This window comes from Procambarus clarkii, chromosome 64 (genome assembly GCF_040958095.1).
Source record: "Procambarus clarkii isolate CNS0578487 chromosome 64, FALCON_Pclarkii_2.0, whole genome shotgun sequence".
Lineage (NCBI taxonomy): Eukaryota > Metazoa > Arthropoda > Malacostraca > Decapoda > Cambaridae > Procambarus > Procambarus clarkii.
The window spans coordinates 29421622-29441621 of NC_091213.1; the positions used below are offsets into that span (position 1 = coordinate 29421622).

At 43.7% G+C, this 20000-nt stretch overlaps 1 protein-coding gene across 1 annotated transcript in view; it reads left to right on the forward strand.

The window, feature by feature from the left end:
* LOC138354825 (uncharacterized) overlaps positions 1-20000 on the forward strand; it is a 269019-nt gene that overhangs the window by 108186 nt on the left and 140833 nt on the right. The window lies entirely within an intron of this gene.

Below are 20000 nucleotides of genomic sequence, written 5' to 3' on the forward strand. Positions count from 1 at the left end.
ACAGCTGCCACCACCACCACTACCATGCAGCTGCCACCACAACCACCACCACCACCACCATACAGCTGCCACCACCACCACTACCATGCAGCTGCCACCACCACCACCTCCACCATCACCATACAGCTGCCACCAGCACTACCACCATACAGCTGCCACCACCACCACCACCATACAGCTGCCACCACCACCACCACCACCATCACCATACAGCTGCCATCACTGCCACCACCATACAGCTGCCACCACCACCACCACCACCATACAGCTGCCACCACCACCATACAGCTGCCACCACCACCACCACCATACAGCTGCCACCACCACCACCACCATACAGCTGCCACCACCATACAGCTGTCACCACCACCACCACCACCACCACCACCATACAGCTGCCACCACCACCACCACCACCATACAGCTGCCACCACCACCACCACCACCACCACCACCACCACCATACAGCTGCCACCACCACCACCACCACCATACAGCTGCCACCACCACCACCATACAGCTGCCACCACCACCACCGTCATACAGCTGCCACCTCCGCTGCAGTATCTCCCATAAACATCATTGGTTTAATGTAATATGTGAAAAACATCATCACTCTGAATTAACAACGAAACATTGAAATTTGTTAAAAACTTTAAATATAAGGAATGGACAGGTTATATCAGCGGAATATAATATGCAGACTACACAATAAATAACACTTTTGTTATTATATATAATGTAGGATGGGGAAGCAAACAACTGATAGATGGACAACTGTATTTTCCTAATGGAAAGAAGAAGAAGAAGAAACATAGATTAAATATAAACATTGTTTTTCCTCTAATTTCCAATGTGGCATGAAGGAAGAAGTAGTTCAGTCTGAACCTTGAGAATAGTAGAATATTTATGTATGCGTGTGAATGCATTAATATATGTGGTACTGAGAATGGGGAAAAGTGTGCTGTAGATTACCTGACCAGTCATTTCTTTAATTCTTGAGAAAAATGTTGTGTAATGTTTGGGACTAGTAAGATATTAATAGAATAACAAAACCTTCCATATTTCTATCAATTTGGAGGGAACATAGGGTGTAGAGAGAAGCATTGTACCTATCACGGTTGTTTTAATCTCAATTTTCCTATAAAGATCAGATAGATAGAGAAAGGTTAAGTAAGGGCTGATAAGTGTTTTCCTGCCCGAAACGCATTGCGTAATAGTGGCTTTAGGCATTGTATGTACTAGCTCTATCTATATATCAATCCATTAATGTAACATCACTTGTATGTATGTACCTTACCTGAATAAACATATTTATTTTATTTATATTTATTTTAAGTAGATGTTCCTCAAGGAATAACCAAGTATGACCCCACATGTGTGGTCCAACGACAGGACATATACTCGGGGATCATATGTTTGAAGTTTCCACTTGAGAGACTAAACTGCTTTTGTTCCTCATAAATTACCAGGACAATATATTGACAAACTGGATGTGCACTGTGTGTGGAATGTCATGAAGTAAATAAATATGTCTCGATGTATGTTCTAATAGGTAAGGTTATTTGGTGAAGCTATAGTTAAATAGGATGCTCACTTTCACCTTCAGAGCAGGAGAGATTGCCGAAATAGAGGACATACAGAGAACATATAAATTATACATAGACACGATTAAGCACCTGAACTATTAAGATCGTCTTAAAGCTCTGCAAATGTACTTCCTAGGAAGGAGACGCGAGAGATATAAAATAACATACAGTGTGAGAGGTAGATCTCTCAGATCACTAACTTATTGCTTTTATATGTGCTTGCAAGAACTAACTTCGCAAGTTGATGTCCTAAGTGTGTCACCTTGGATGTCTATGGACATGTGTCATCGAGAGGAGTCCCAAGAGGTCACTGGATGTGACCTGAATTGGTTGGATGTCGTGCAATGGAGAATGCATACTCAAATCACCATGGGTAGGGTCCCCTCTACCCAGAGGGAGGATATTGTAATAGTTTGGTAGTACTTGGGGGTGAGAATAGGCTCTGACTCCTACGAACGGTTAGAATAGGGGTGACCACAGACCCTCCTTCACCCATTGGAAACAATGGGACACTGGTGGAAGGCGGCGACACCAGGCCTCACGCCACGAGAGGACACTGGTGGAAGGCGGCGACACCAGGCCTCACGCCACGAGAGGACACTGGTGCCGGATCCAATGGGAGCAGAGTATGAAAAGCGCGGGAAAGGCCTTCGGCCCGGATTGGCCGACAGGTGATGACGTCACAGCATTCACGAGGCCGCACGAGGACCCAGTCTCCACATTCGGTGTCGAGGACATGGAGAGGGAGCAGCTGGCTTTCTCGGGAGCTCAGAGACATGCCTCTTTTTGTCCTCGTCCTGGAGTATTACTATACCTTAACACCAGTAATTATTCCAGAACCGAATCACTGGGTAATTGCGGGTGTCAATAGGGCTTATCTACATCAATAAGATCGGAATTAACGACAAGTGGTAAGACTCAGTCATATGTGAGTCTGAGAGAAGAGTGATTGTGCATCTAGCAGTGAACATCTTAAGGGACAATGAAGTGTTAACAGCTCAGTGGCGATAATGAACAATTGGTGTTTCACAATAGAGTGTGAGCGAGAGGAGGGTGTGAAGTAACTTCCGACACTCCAGGTCTGTGTGGAGCGGGTGTGTTGCCACGCGCGCCAAAATAGAAAACGAGAAGTGTGGGAGGAGGCAACCCGTCCTCAACTCAAGTCCATTCCATCCAGCGGTCGACCCCACAGACGCATTCATACATTTTTACATGCTGTCCATTCAAAACTGGAATTTTCTCAAATGTAAATTAATATTATAATATACTAGCATATTGTACACATATCGGCATAGGTTAGGTTAGGTTAGGTGTTTAGGTTCTGTTGGCTATTATTTGTATTTGTAGTACGTGGGTGAAGCATTTATAGCGTTGTGATTCGAACAAAATTCGTCAGTGAAACACTTGTTCCGGATATGTTTAAACGTCAGCAGTTGTGAGTCGTGTGTAAACCGCTTTTCGTTCATAAACAGGGAGTTTGGCGGGTGCATGGAATCACTTTTGGATCTTTGTTTGGAGGACGGGCTGTTTACAGCGTTGTGGTTCGAACAAAATTCATGAGTGAAGCATTTGTTCCGGAAGTGTTCGAACGAAATCAGATGTGATTCGTGTGCAAACCGTTTTTCATTCATAAACAGGGGGTTTTGCGGGGTGCATGGAATCACTTTTGGGTCTTTGTTTGGAGGACGGGCTGCAGGAGAACAAAACCCGTCCTCGACTCAATTCCACAGCCCGTGATCCATACGAAGACCCTTAAGTGATTCCATGCACCCGCTAAACCCTCTGCTGATGAATGAAAAACTGTTTACACACGACTCACAACTGATTTCGTTCGAACACTTCTGGAACCAGTGCTTCACTCATGAAGTTTGCTCGAACTACAACGCTGTAAATGCTTCACCCACGTACTACAAATACAAATAATCGCCAACAGAACCTAAAGACAGCCTAAATGTGGTGGAGGCTGACTCCATACACAGTTTCAAATTTATATATGGCCCAGTAGGCTCAGGTATTTGTACACCAGTTGATTGACAGTTGAGAGGCGAGACCAAAGAGTCAAAGCTCAACCCCCGCAAGCACAAATAAGTGAGTACAAATAGGTGAATACACACACACACACACGCACACACACACACACACACACAGGAAGCAGCCGGTAAAAGCTGTCTAACTCCCAGGGACCTATTTACTGCTAGGTAACAGGGGCACCAGGGTGAAAGAAACTCTGCCCATTTGCTTCCGCTATCGCCTTGGATCGATCCCGCGTCCATAGATCTACGCATCCAGAACGCTGTCCACTCAGCCACCAGCCGCCCAGTGGTGTCAAGTGCCATCTTGTTATTGGCTCGTCTGTGTGATAATTACTGTGGGTAACTGTCGTAATTATTGAAGTGTTATTTAACGTAATTAAGGAGGTGTTAATTATCTTTGACTGGTAACTGACTGTGTAACAGTGATTAACGTAACTCACTGGTTGTTAATGGTCTGAGTGACAGATGGTAATTAACGTAATTTTGATAAAATGATTGTTGACTGTCGGTGTGACAATGATTAATGAAATTGTTGTCAATTAATTATCTACGAATTGTTAATGGTCTGAGTGACAGAGTGTCATTAACGTGTTGACTGTCCGAGTGACAGAAGGATTACCGTCAATTGATTCATTGTGACTGTCTGTCTTGATGACATTGATAAAGTGAAGTGATTAACTGGTTTTCTTATTGTTGTTGATTGTCTTGGTGTCATTGTATTTAATATTCATTTACGTGTGTTAATGTAATGTTATGTAATGTGTGGGTGGAGTGTTTTGATACTGCCAGTAGCTAGAGTAGCAATTACCAAGTGTGTTCATGTAGTGTTCAGGACAGTTCACCTTTGTTCATGACCTGTCCAGTGGGTCGAGACTGTTGGTCTTTGTTCACCTGTAGAGTGGTGGGTCCTGAGACCTGCTGTGAGGGTGTGTTGGGACAGTTGTTGAAGTGATCCTCATGAGTAACGTAAACAACTTGACTCGCTGTGTATTAGTCAGCAAGTTGTTGAATAAACCTTGCTAAGACACTTGCCTCTGATGTGATTCTGCAGTACTGCCCTCACATATTTCACTTGCTAAATGCCACTGTCATTGATTTAAGTTGACTCGGGATCCAGCCCCATAACCGAAACCACTGAATTAGAATTTGGTGTGAGAATCCATCCGCTACCTGCTAGATTTGCTTGCAAGCAAGTTGCAGAGAGAACCTACCTCTCACATCCAGACCCAAGTGAGGAAGGTCTGGTATTGTGGAATTGAAGACCGCTCTGGCCTTCATCTCCACCTGAAGTACTTAGGATCTTTGGCGTCTTGGTCACGCCTCCGGAGTGTATTGAATTGTTTGTCGAAGACAAACATTCGAATCCACATCCCAATAACAAGTATTAATCTCACATTCTGGCGCCCAGCGCGGTGCTAGACTTGTGTGGGAAAATTAGTCATTACACATCTGACGCCCGAGGTGGGGCTAAGAGGTGTATAAGGATAAAGGAAAATCCATACTCTCACATACTCAAGGGAAATACTGGAGGACCAGGTCCCAAATCTTCCCAGAAAAATAACAACATACTGGAGTGAACGATATGGAAGGAAATGTAGAATAGAACCAGTGAAGAGCAGAGGTGCTATAGGCACAATCAGAGAGCACTGTCTAAACATCAGAGGTACAGTGAGGAGTAGAGGTGCCATAGGCACAACCAGGTGAACAATATATAAACATCAGAGGTCCAGTGAGGAGTAGAGGCGCCATAGGCACAATCAGAGAACAATGTATAAACGTCAGAGGTCCGCGGTTGTTCATCCGCCTAGCGAGAATAAGAAATATTGCTGGAACAAATGTGGACGCCTTCAGTTGAAAACTGGATAGTTTTCTACAGGAGGTGCTGGACCAACGGGGCTGTTGAGGGTATATGGGCCTGCGGGCCACTCCAATCAACGGCATTTTGGACCAAGCTCTCACAAGTCAATCATGGCCTCGGGCCTGGCTTAGGGAGTAGAAGAGCCCTAGGCCTGGCTTGGGGAGAAGAAGAGTCCCGGGCCTGGCGTGGAGAGAAGAAGAGCCCAAGGCTGGCTTGGGGATAAAAAGAGCCCCAGGCCTGGCATGGGGAGAAGAAGAGCCCCTGCCCTGGCTTGGGGAGAAGAAGAGCCCCAGGCCTGCCTTGGGGAGAAAAAGAGCCCCAGACCTGGCTCGGGGAATTGAAGAGCCCTAGGCCTGCTTTGGGGAGTAGAAGAACCCCAGGTCTGGCTTTGGGAAAAAGAAGAGGTCCAGGCCTGGCTTGGGGAGAAGAGCCCCAGACCTGACTTGGGGAAAAGAAGAGCTCCAGGCTTGGCTTGGGGAGAAGAAGAGTTCCAGGCCAGGCTTGGGGAGAAGAAGAGTCCCAGGCCTGGCTTGGGGAGTTGAAGAGCCCCAGGCCTGGCTTGGGGAGTTGAAGAGCCCTAGGCCTGGCTTGGGGAGTAGAAGAGCCCCAGGCCTGGCTTGGGGAGTTGAAGAGCCCCAGGCCTGGCTTGGGGAGTTGAAGATCCCTAGGCCTGGCTTGGGGAGTAGAAGAGCCCCAGGCCTGGCTTGGGGAGTAGAAGAGCCCCAGGCCTGGCTTGGGGAGAAAAAGAGCTCTCGGAACCCCATCCAGGTACAATCCAGATAATAGTTTATGACTCCCTTGTTACAACTGATGATAGGAGTGAAGCTACAATAAGGTAATTTAGGTTGGGAGGTGATAAGAATACATTTGATTTTTTTAACTTTGAGTTAGCAATTATAGGTAGTACATTACATCATCTTAGAATGGGGCTGTGAGAATTAGACTGGGGTATGTGGAATGTAAAGGTTTTATGAGATTTAAAAAACAATAAACAGTTTATTGCTAAAGTAATGGGACAAAATCCAGATACTTTGCTCTATTCTCACTTCAACTCTTCCTGCAAATTATAAAAGAGAAAGAGACGATCAAGGAAGTGTGTTTGGAAGTCAAAACTAGAGATGACCAAGTGGAAGTAGAAATTAGACAAACAATTAGGACAGAAGTTTTTATCAACAGTAAATTAGTATTAAACACTACAGATAGAAGTAATTCCATCATAATTTTTGGGTGTTTAGAAAAGAAAATGTTATTTTGAGTGGACAGAGCATCAGAAGAGCAGAAAATAATTCAGAAAAGAGTAGATTTAGGGAAAAGCCTAAATTCAAAGGAAAATGTCAGTGATTTTAGGAGGATAGGAAAATATGAGAAGGACAAGAATCGCCCCTTAAGGGTGACATTTAATGGAGTAAAACATATTGAGGGAAGTGCTTAGAAAGGCCAGGAAATTGCATAGTGATGAGGAAGGCAAACTTTGCTCATTAAGACGAAACCTCTCATAGAAACACAGCGGAAAGCTGAAAGCAAACTTCGATGATGCAAAACGTCTAAACGTCAAATGAACAGTTCCAAAGTTTGTTCGAACAAAAGGAGCATTTCAGACAGCCGGAAACAATGTCAATTCCAGAGCACACCATACAATACATACAGGTATCTCAAGATGAAGTGAAAATATTACTCAAGGGGCTAGGAAGAAGTAGAGCAGTTGGATCTGATGGACTTTCACCTTCGGTGCTGCAAGAACGTGCAACTGAGCTGAGCATTCAACTCTAATATTCCAGACATCCTGGTGCACAGGAATCTTAGCAGGTATATGAAAAAGCCAAACATAGTGCCAATCTATGAAAATGGTGGTCAAGAGGAACCTGTAAATTACAGATTCGTATCATTAACAAGTGTGGTAGTCAAAACACTAGAAACAATAGTTAAAGCAAATGGGTTTAACACTTAGCGAGTATTGACATAATAACTGACAGGCAGTATGGTTTTCGAACAGGAAGTTCCTGTGTAACAAATCTACTTAGTTTTTATGATAGGGCCACAGAGATTCTAGAGGAAAAAGCTGGTTGGGTTGACTCTCTCTATCTGGACACGAAAAAGGCTTTTGATAGAGTCCCACACAACAGGTTGTTCTGGAAACGGAGACATGCTGGAGGGGTGACTGGGAGACTTTGGAAATGGATGAAAAATTTTCTGACTGACAGATGAGAGCGGTAATCAGAGACAATGTATATGATTGGAGGAGTGTTACTAGCGGAATACCACAGGGTTCAGTTCTTGCACCAGTAACATTCATCGTTTATATAAACTATCTACCAGAAGGAATACAGAATTATATGAACATGTTTGTGGATGATGCTATGATACATGGGGAAGATAGGAGACGCAGACGATTGTAATGCCCTTCAAATTGATCTAGATAAAATATGTGCTTGGAGCGACATGTGTCAAATGGAATTCAACGTGAATAAAAGCCGTGTTATGGAATTTGGAATCGGAAAAAATAGATCACACACACAACTTAGAAATTATGTGGCAAGGAAATAAATAGTTCTAAGAAAGAACGAGATATAGGGGTGGTTTTGGATAGTAAACTGTCGCCAGAGGTACACATGAAGAACATTGTGAGAGGAACGTATGCGTCGCTTTCCAAATTCAGACATACTTTTAATTGCTTGGACGAGGGAAATACTAAAGAAACAATTCAAGACTTTCGGGAGATAAAAATGTAAATATGCACCTCTTGAGTGGTGTTCATTTCTCAAAAAGCACATCAATAAACTGGAAAAGGTGCAAAGGCATGCTACAAAATGGCTTCCGGAACTGAAAAATAGGAGTTACGAGGAGAGACTATTTCGGGCCTTGCCCGAAACGCTATGCGTATTAGTGGCTTTAGGTATTTGTATGTACTAGCTCTGCCTATAAATAATCAGAATGTTTGTAACTGCATCTATGTATGTACTTTTCCTAAATAAAATATTATTATTATTATTATTATTATTATTATTATTATTATTATTATTATTATTATTATTATTATTATTATTACTAGAGGCGCTAAACATAAAGAAACTAGAAGATAGAAGAAAAAGTGGTGACATGATCACTACGTACAAAATACTAATATGAATCGACCAAACTGACGAAGAGAATTTCCAGAAACCAGCAACTTCACGAACAAGACGACACAGAACCAAGATAAGGAAGCAAAGGTGCCAAAAGATATATGACAGTTTTATTTTGCAAACAGAGTGATAGACGGTTGGAACAAGTTGTGGTAGATGGTGGTGGAGGCCAAAACTGTTAGTAGTATCATAGCGTTATATGACACAGTACTGAGAAGACAGGACACCACGAGAGTAGCTCTCATCCTATAACAGTCACACACACACACACACAAAAAAAAAAAGGCTGGGATTTTGAGGAGATGGATATTCAGGGCTGTGAAGGTTTCAGTGACTACATAGCAGGTACTGTAACAAATGGAGGGAAAAAAATTATAGTCGCAGTCATATATAATCCATCACCAAATGACAGAAGACCTAGACAGGAATATGATAGAAACAACATGGCCACCATTAACATAATAGAAAGAGCAGCTTCTGTTGCTAGCAGGAATGGATCTGGACTACTAATTATGGGAGACTTCAACCATGGGAAGATAGATTGGAAGAACAGAGACCCGCATGGAGGACCAGAAACATGGAGAGCTAAGCTGCTGGACGTGGCAACAAGAAACTTTCTAAGCCAGCATACCAAAGAGCCAACAAGAATGAGAGGAGAAGATGAACCAGCAATGCTTGATTTGATATTTACCCTAAATGAATGGGATATAAGGGAAGTTAAGATGGAAGCGCCCTTGGGAATGAGTGACCACAGTGTATTGAACTTTGAGTACCTGGTAGAGCTAGGACTTATCTCCCCCCAAAAAGAACTAGGAATCAAAAGGCTGGCATACCGAAAGGGGAATTATGAACAGATGAGAAGTTTCCTAAGTGAAATACCTTGGGACACAGACCTCAGAGACAAGTCTGTACAGGGTATGATGGACTATGTTACCCACAAGTGTCAGGAGGCAGTAAACAGGTTCATCCCGGCCCAAAGGGAAAAATCCGAGAAGCAACAGAAGAATCCATGGTATAATAGGGCATGTATGGAAGCGAAGAAACTGAACAAAAAGGCGTGGAGGAACTTCCGGAATAACAGAACACCAGAAAGCAGAGAGAGATACCAGAGAACCAGGAATGAGTACGTCAGGGTGAGAAGAGAAGCAGAGAAAAATTTTGAAAATGATATAGCAAACAAAGCCAAGACCGAACCAAAGCTACTCCACAGTCACATCAGAAGGAAAACAACAGTGAAAGAACAGGTATTGAAACTTAGAACAGGCGAGGACAGGTATACAGAGAATGGCAAAGAGGTGTGTGAGGAACTCAACAAGAGGTTCCAGGAGGTCTTCACAATAGAACAGGGTGAGGTCACTGTGCTAGGAGAAAGGGAGGTAAACCAGGCGGCCTTGGAGGAGTTCGAAATTACGAGAGAGGAGGTCAAGAGACACCTGCTGGATCTGGATGTTAGAAAGGCGGTTGGTCCAGATGGGATCTCACCATGGGTACTGAAAGAGTGTGCAGAGGCACTTTGCTTGCCACTCTCCATAGTGTATAGTAAATCACTAGAGACGGGAGACCTACCAGAAATATGGAAGACGGCGAATGTGGTCCCAATATACAAAAAGGGCGACAGACAAGAGGCACTGAACTACAGGCCAGTGTCCTTGACTTGTATACCATGCAAGGTGATGGAGAAGATCGTGAGAAAAAACCTGGTAACACATCTGGAGAGAAGGGACTTCGTGACAAATCGCCAACATGGATTCAGGGAGGGTAAATCTTGCCTTACAGGCTTGATAGAATTCTACGATCAGGTGACACAGATTAAGCAAGAAAGAGAGGGCTGGGCGGACTGCATTTTCTTGGATTGTCGGAAAGCCTTTGACACAGTACCGCATAAGAGGCTGGTACATAAGCTGGAGAGACAGGCAGGTGTAGCTGGTAAGGTGCTCCAGTGGATAAGGGAGTATCTAAGCAATAGGAAGCAGAGAGTTACGGTGAGGGGTGAGACCTCCGATTGGCGTGAAGTCACCAGTGGAGTCCCACAGGGCTCTGTACTCGGTCCTATCTTGTTTCTGATATATGTAAATGATCTCCCGGAGGGTATCGATTCATTTCTCTCAATGTTTGCGGACGATGCTAAAATTATGAGAAGGATTAAAACAGAAGAGGACTGTTTGAGGCTTCAAGAAGACCTAGACAAGCTGAAGGAATGGTCGAACAAATGGTTGTTAGAGTTTAACCCAACCAAATGTAATGTAATGAAGATAGGTGTAGGGAGCAGGAGGCCAGATACAAGGTATCATCTGGGAGAGGAAATTCTTCAGGAGTCAGAGAAGGAAAAAGACTTGGGGGTTGATATCACGCCAGACCTGTCTCCTGCAGCACATATCAAGCGGATAACATCAGCGGCATATGCCAGGCTGGCCAACATACGAACGGCATTCAGAAACTTGTGTAAAGAATCATTCAGAACTTTGTATACCACATATGTCAGGCCAATCCTGGAGTATGCAGCCCCAGCATGGAGTCCATATCTAGTCAAGGATAAGACTAAACTGGAAAAGGTTCAAAGGTTTGCCACCAGACTAGTACCCGAGCTGAGAGGTATGAGCTACGAGGAGAGACTACGGGAATTAAACCTCACTTCGCTGGAAGACAGAAGAGTTAGGGGGGACATGATCACCACATTCAAGATTCTGAAGGGGATTGATAGGGTAGATAAAGACAGTCTATTTAACACAAGGGGAACACGCACAAGGGGACACAGGTGGAAACTGAGTGCCCAAATGAGCCACAGAGATATTAGAAAGAACTTTTTTAGTGTCAGAGTGGTTGACAAATGGAATGCATTAGGGGGTGATGTGGTGGAGGCTCACTCCATACACAGTTTCAAGTGTAGATATGACAGAGCCCGATAGGCTCAGGAATCTGTACACCAGTTGATTGACGGTTGAGAGGCGGGACCAAAGAGCCAGAGCTCAACCCCCGCAAACACAACTAGGTGAGTACAACTAGGTGAGTACACACACACACACACACACACACACACACACAGGGAGCCGGTGGCCAAGCGGACAGCACGCTGGACACGTGATCCAGTGGTCCCGGGTTCGATCCCGGGCGCCGGCGAGAAACAATGGGCAGAGTTTCTTTCACCCTATGCCCCTGTTACCTAGCAGTAAATAAGTACCTGGGAGTTAGTCAGCTGTCACGGGCTGCTTCTTGGGGTGTGTGTGTGTGGTGTAAAAAAAATAGTAGTATTAGAAACAGTTTATTGACAGTTGAGAGGCGGGTCGAAAGAGCAGAGCTCAACCCACACAAGCACAACTAGGTGAATACACACACACACATCATGGTCACGAAGTGGCCATCTCCGCCCCCTCCCCCCCCCACCCCCCCCCCACCCCCAGTTTCCCACGCATCCCCCCCCCTACAAACACACACACAAACACACACATTTAACCTGTTGAGAGGCGGGACCAAAGAGCCAGAGCTCAACCCCCGCAAGCACAATTAGGTGAGTACAATTAGGTAAATACACACACACTTCTCTCTCTCCCCCTCATTTTTCCCCCTCTATCTCTATCATAGGGAGAAAGCTAGGTCTGCAGTTAAGGAAGTTGCCATGGAAATGGCTTCTTCTCAGGAAGCAGCTAGATGTACCAGCCAGCTGATAGAGCCAAAAAAAGCGGTAGTAATAGTAGTCATTAAGGAGCAAACAGGGACCGGTCCAGTGGAAAGGAGAGACAAGGACAAAAATCAAGTTACTGAGATCCTTAAAGTGGTAAATATGGAGAGGGCTGACCAAGATATTGAAAAGGTTTTCAGGATCGGATGGTACAACAAGGATAGAGACCGAGTGATAAAGGTGGTATTCAAGAGTGAAAGAACAAAAGAGGACTTATTAGCAAGGAAGAGCAGACTAGCAAATGTACAGAAGTTCAAAAATATATTCCTGCAGAGGGATATGACAAGGGGCGTCAGAAAGAGGGCAGCAGCCGCAAGGAGGGAGCACAGGAAGAAAGAAAGGAATCAGGGAGCCATGATCTTGAGCCCTACAATCCCAGAGGGGAGCGGGGAACCCTCCACAAGCAGCTCAACAGACACAGTGAGAGAAGCATCTCCCCCATCCTCCACCCAATAGATGCCCTACCTGCCCCAACCCTTGGTGCCCAAGGTGCCCAACTTGGGCACCCTCCCCCGGATCTCCCTTCTCCCCCATCCCCAAGCCCTCCCTAATCCCCCATGCCCTCCCTTCTCCTCCATCCCCAAGCCTTTCCTTCTTCCTCATCCCCCTCGGCACTCCCTATCCCCCAACAACCTCCCCAAGCCCTCCTTCCTTTTATGTCCCCCCAAGCCTCCCCTTCTCCCACACTCTCCGAAGCCTCCCCCTCTCATCCACTCCCCCAAGCCTCCCCCTGCCATTCCCTTCCCCATGCCTCCAACCCAAGGCCTCTTTTCTCGCCAACCCTTCAAGCCCTCCCTCCTACACCACGCTCCCCGTACTAGATCCTCCCAGCCCCCGCACACCCCAGAGCCCCCAGGTTCCCCTTCATAGGCCCTACCATCCCGGTCCCTCTCTGTTTCCCTGCTTTAGGGGAAGCAATGGGATCTGAGAAAGGACAGATTAGATTAGAGTAAGGTAAGAGTATGACAACAACAACATAGCAGTTAACACTATAATTGAGAAGGCAACCTCTGCTGCCAGTACAAATAGATCCCATCTGCTCATCATGAGGGACTTCAATCACGGAAGGATAGACTTGGAGAACAAGGAACCGCATGGAGGAGAGGACACATTGAGAGCCAAACTAATGGAGGTGGCGACAAGAAACTTTCTAAGCCAGCATGTCAAGGAACCCACTAGGATGAGAGGAAACGATGAACCAGCGAGACTTGACCTAGTCTTCACTCTGAACCGACTCAAACATAAGGGAAATCGGATTTGAGGAACCCAGTAGGAATGAGCAACCACGTTTGAATATCTGGTTGAGGAAGGGTTGTTGAACTCGAGGAGGGGTACTGAAAACAAAAGGCTGGACACATTCCAAAAGGGAAACTATGAGGAGATAAGAAAATAACTAACAGATATAACATGGGAAACAGAGCTCAAGGGAAAGACGGCGCAAGACATGATGGACTTCATCACGCAGAAGTGCAAGGAAGCAGGAAACAAGTTTGTCTTACTCCAAAAAGGAAAACAATGAAGTGAAGATGAGAAACCCATGGTTTAATCAGAGATGTAGGCTACCTAAGCAGCAAAGTAAAACTATAGGAATAACAGGACACTTGAGAGCAGAGAAAGATACCAGAGTGTGAGGAATGAATATGTCAGGATGAGTAGAGAGGCTGAACGTTAATACAAAAATTATATTGCAAGCAAGGCAAAGACAACCTATATTGCTGCACAGCCACATCAGGAGAAAAAAACAGTAAAGGAACAGGTAATAAAAATAAGGATAAGGGCAGAAGGATTCACTACAAACAACAAGGAAGTGTGTGAGGAACTGAATAAGAAATTCCAGGAGGTCTTAACTCTAGAGCAAGGAGAGATTCCAGGGATAGGAGAGCGAATAGTTAACCAGGAACCACTGGAAGAGTTTGAGATTACCAGTAGGAAAGTAAGGAAGTGTTTACTAGAGTTGGATGTGACAAAGACCATAGGCCCAGAAGGACTCTCCCCTTGGATAATAAAGAAGGAGCAGAAGCACTGTGCTTGCCACTCTCCATAGTGTATAACAAATCACTGGCAACAGGGAAACTGCCAGAAATTTGGAAAGCAGCTAATGTGGTTACGATATACAAGAAATGTGATAGACAGGAGGCACTGAACTACAGGCCAGTGTCCCTAACCTGCATACCATGCAAGCTGATGGAGAAGATTGTGCGAAGAAAGCTAGTAGAACATCTGGAGCGAAAGAACTTTGCAACACAGCATCAATATGGGGTTCAGGGTTGGCAAGTCCTGCCTCACAGGGCTAGTTGAATTCTACGACCAGGCAACAGAAATCAGGTAAGCAAGAGAGGGGTGGGCAGACTGCATATTTTTGGAGTGACAGAAAGCCTTTGATACAGTATCACACAAGAGGATAGTGAAAAAGCTGGAGATGCAGGCTGGAGTGAAAGGGAGAGTACTCCGTTGGGAAAGGGAGTACCTAAGCAACAAAAGACAACGAGTCACTGTGAGGGGTGAGGTCTCAGATTGGCGTGACGTCACAAATGGAGTCCCATAGGGGTCAGTACTTGGACCTATACTGTTTCTGATTTATGTAAATGATCTCCCAGAGGGGTATAGACTCGTTTCTCTCAATGTTTGCTGATGATGCAAAAATTATGACGAGGATTGAAGATGATAGTAGGAGACTACAGGATGACCTAGACAGACTGAATGAATGGTCCAACAAATGGGTGCTAAAGTTTAACCTGAGTAAATGCAAAGTAATGAAACTAGGCGGTGGAAACAGAAGGCCAGACACAGGATACAGAATAGGAGATGAAGTACATCATGAAACGGACAGAGAGAAAGATCTAGGAGTTGATATCACACCGAACCTGTCTCCTGAAGCCCACATAAAAAGAATAACGTCTGCAGCATATGCGAGGCTGGCCAACATCAGAACAGCCTTCAGGAACCTATGTGAGGAATCATTCAGAATCTTGTATACCACATATGTAAGACCAATCCTGGAGTATGCGGCCCCAGCATGGAGCCCGTACCTTGTCAAGCACAAGAGGAATCTGGAAAAAGTTCAGAGGTATGCCAGTAGACTTGTCCCAAAACTAAGAGGCATGAGTTACAAGGAAATGCTGCGGGAAATGCACCTTACGACACTGGAAGACAAAAGGGTGAGGGAAGACATGATCACTACCTACAAATTCCTCAGGGGAATTGACAGGGTAGACAAGGATAAACTATTCAAGACTGGTGGTACGTGAACAAGGGACCACAGGTGGAAACTGAGTGTGCAAATGAGCCACAGAGATATTAGAAAAACCTTTTTTAGTGTCAGAGTGGTTGACAAATGGAATGCATTAATAAGTGATATGGTGGAGGCTGACCCATGATGTGATGTGGTGGAGGCTGACTCCATGATGTGATGTGGTGGAGGCTGACTCCATGAAGTGATGTAAAACTCCATGCACAGTTTCAAGTGTAGATATGATAAAGCGATGTAGGCTCAGGATTCTGTACACCAGTTGATTGACGGTTGAGAGGCGGGACCAAAGAGCCGAAGCTCAACCCCCGCCAGCACAACTTGGTGAGTACACACTCAGTCGCAGGGCCTCTCAGCTGAGTGGACATTATCCGGGTTCGATTCCCGGCCGAGGCTGAAACAACTGGGCAAAGTTTTTTCCACGCTGATGCACCTGTTCACCTAGCAGTAAAAAGTTAGTTAGACAGCCTAGGAGTTATTCAGCAGACACTGGCTGCTTCCTGGGGATGTGTGCGTGTGTTAGAAATATATGTATTAGATATAATTGAGGAAAAATTGATTGGTTAGAAAGGCGGGGTCCAAGAGCTAATAGCTCTATTCTGCAAACACAAATAGTAAATAAACAAACATTGCCTCACAGGTTTAATACAATTCTATGGCCGGGGCAACACAAATTCATCAAGAAAGTAAAGGATGGGCAGCCTGTTAGGAAGCTCTTGATTCACGGCCCCATGAATGGCTGTTGCATAAGATAAAGAAACAAGCAAGAGTAACAGGTAAGGGCTCCACTGGAAAAGGGAGTACCTAAGCAACAAAAAACAGAGTTACTTTGAGAGAAAGACCTCAAAATGTCACAAGCGGACTCCCACAGGTTTTTGTCCTCGGACCTATCAATTTTATGATATGTATAAATGATCTTCCATATGATATTGATTCATTCCTCTCAAGGTCTGCTGACGAAGCTAAAATAATGAGGAAGATTGAGACAGGAGGACAGCAAGAGACTGCAAGATGACCTGGACAAACTGAAGGAATGGTCCAACAAATAGCTACAAAAGTAATGAAAATAGGTGTAGGGATCAGGAGGCCGAAGACAGGGTGACAGCTGGAAAAAAAAATCCTTCAGGAATCAAGATGAGAGAAAGGTCTCGGAGTAGATATCAAGCCGGACCTGTTCCTCTGATGTCCATATCAAAACGATATAATCAGCGGCGTATAGGCGAGGCTTAAAAACATAACAACTGCCTTTAGAAACTTGTCTAAGGAATATATATAACCTTGTATACCTTATATGTTTGACCAACCCCGGAGTATCTGGTTTAACTACTTGGGCTGGACGGTAGAGCGACGGTCTCGCTTAATGCAGGTCGGCGTTCAATCCCAGACCGCCCAAGTGGTTGGGCACCATCCTTTTCCCCCCGTCCCATCCCAAATCCTTATCATGTGACCCCCATTCCAAGTGCTATATAGTCGCAATGGCTTTGCGCTTGTCCTTACGGGCTCACCATAGCCCGTGCTACATGGACATTTCGTTCTGAGTAGCTAAATCTAAAACAACAGCTGGCGCTTTCCCCTGATAATTCCCACTCTCCCGGAGTACCCGGCTCCAGCGAAGAGTCCACTTCCCTTCAAACAAAAAACGAAGTTTCACAAAAAATTTGGAGCAATGCTAAAGGCTATTCCCCAAGATGAGTGGCATGAAATATAAGGAAAGACTTCTGGAATTACTCCTCACGACACTGAAAGACAGAAGATTTAGAGGAGACGTGATTACCACCTACAAATTAAAAGATGAACTGACACGGGTAGATAAAGACATACAGTTTAGCAGGGATGGAACATGCACAAGGGAACACAGGTGGGAACCGAATGCGCAAACGAGCCACAGAGACTCTATACAGAATGTTTTTAGTGTCAGAGAAAGTGTCTAGTGTCAAATGGAAAGCATTAGGAAGTGATGTGGTGGAGGAAGACTACATTCACAATTTCAAATGTAGCTATGATAGAGTTCAATATGCTCATTAACCTGTACACCAGTTGATTAACAGGTGAAAAGCGGGACCAAAAAGCCGAAGCTCAACCCATGCAAGTACAACTAGGTGAGAACTATTAGTTGAGTACACACACACTTGGGTGACTCCTCCACAGAGGCTACTTCATTACTATACACTTATCACCATCCACACCATGTCCCAACTCTGAGTCCCTCCTCTTAGTAATCCCTCCTCTTTAATCTCATCTTCGTATTTCCCCTCTTTAATCTCTTCTTAACACCCAAATCTCACACTGTCTTTCACTTTTACTAATTTCTCTTCTTCTAATAAATTATCTCCCCTTCCTCCTACTCCTGTAAAACATTCTGTATCGTCTGCTGCCTCACTTTCCACTCCGTTTTTTAAAGATTTCTATCCCTCTATACTTTTCCCTTCCATCTCCTATTTTCCCTTCAAATTTAAAGCATCAATACCATTCCAAATTTACCTATTCTTTATCTTATTTTGCTTGTTATGTCCTCTCCCCTTTATTTAACTTTGCATTTTTGCTTTGTCAAAAAATATTTTCGCGTGGCTCCCATCATATATATTTTTGTCTATGTTTATTCTTTTGGTTTATCTCCTGTCACAGCTGGTGTTAAAGGAATGACATTCTATACACTCTATTTCTCTTCAGTAATTGCTCCAGTGTATCCCAACCTGCCCCTCTGTTTCCTCCCAAGTCACTGGGGACTTAAGCACACATATTAACTAAGTCATTAGAGATAACATTGAGATAAGGATTACATCTCCGATAACGCGAATGAGACGTAAAAAATAAACTTGGGAGACAGACGATGATATTATAGCTATTGAAGAGCAAAAAAATGTTCCTACATAATCCGCTGATACACATCTTTCCGGAGGCTGCCATCAACATTAAAGAACGAGAACGGACTATCGGAGGTGGTCAGCACTTCCTGTTAAAAGGAAGGTATTGGAACTTACATTTGGGGAGTCAAATTAACTAAAGACTGTCACATTCGTAGGCGTCTGATTCATTGTCTGTCAGATTCGTAGGCGCATGTGGAGGCAAGACAATGGCAGATTCGAAAAGAGAACCCTTCCCACAACCAAACCACACTCAGAGAAATCTTAGCAAACAACACAGAAATCATCGATAGATACAGCGATAGCATATATACATATCTATATATATATATATATATATATATATATATATATATATATATATATATATATATATATATATATATATATATATATATATATATATATATATATATATATGTCGTACCTAGTAGCCAGAACTCACTTCTCAGCCTACTATTCAAGGCCCGATTTGCCTAATAAGCCAAGTTTTCCTGAATTAATATATTTACTATAATTTTTTTCTTATGAAATGATAAAGCAACCCTTTTCTCTATGTATGAGGTCAATTTTTTTTTATTGGAGTTAAAATTAACGTAGATATATGACCGAACCTAACCAACCCAACCTAACCTAACCTAACCTATATTTATAGGTAAGGTTAGGTTAGGTAGCCAAAAAAAGCTAGGTTAGGTTAGGTTAGGTAGGTTAGGTAGACGAAAAAACATTAATTCATGAAAACTTGGCTTATTAGGCAAATCGGGCCTTGAATAGTAGGCTGAGAAGTGCATTCTGGCTATTAGGTACGACATATATATATATATATATATATTATATATATATATATATATATATATATATATATATATATATGTCGTACCTAGTAGCCAGAACGCACTTCTCAGCCTACTATGCAAGGCCCGATTTGCATAATAAGCCAAGATTTCATGAATTAATTGTTTTTCGACTACCTAACCTACCTAACCTAACCTAACCTAACTTTTTCGGCTACCTAACCGAACCTAACCTATAAAGATAGGTTAGGTTAGGTTAGGTAGGGTTGGTTAGGTTTGGTCATATATCCACTTTAATTTTAACTCCAATAAACAAAATTGACCTCATACATAATGAAATGGGTAGCTTTATCATTTCATAAGAAAAAAATTAGAGAAAATATATTAATTCAGGAAAACTTGGCTTATTAGGCAAATCGGGCCTTGAATAGTAGGCTGAGAAGTGAGTTCTGGCTACTAGGTACGACATATATATATATATATATATATATGTCGTACCTAGTAGCCAGAACGCACTTTTTGGACTACTATGCAAGGCCCGATTTGCCTAATAAGCCAAGTTTTCCTGAATTAATATGTTTTCTCTATTTTTTTTCTTATGAAATGATAAAGCTACCCATTTTATTATGTATGAGGGAAAATTTTTTTTATTGGAGTTAAAATTAACGTAGATATATGACCGAACCTAACCAACCCTACCTAACCTAACCTAACCTATCTTTATAGGTTAGGTTAGGTTAGGTAGCCGAAAACGTTAGGTTAGGTTAGGTTAGGTAGGTTAGGTAGTCGAAAAAACATTAATTCATGAAAACTAGGC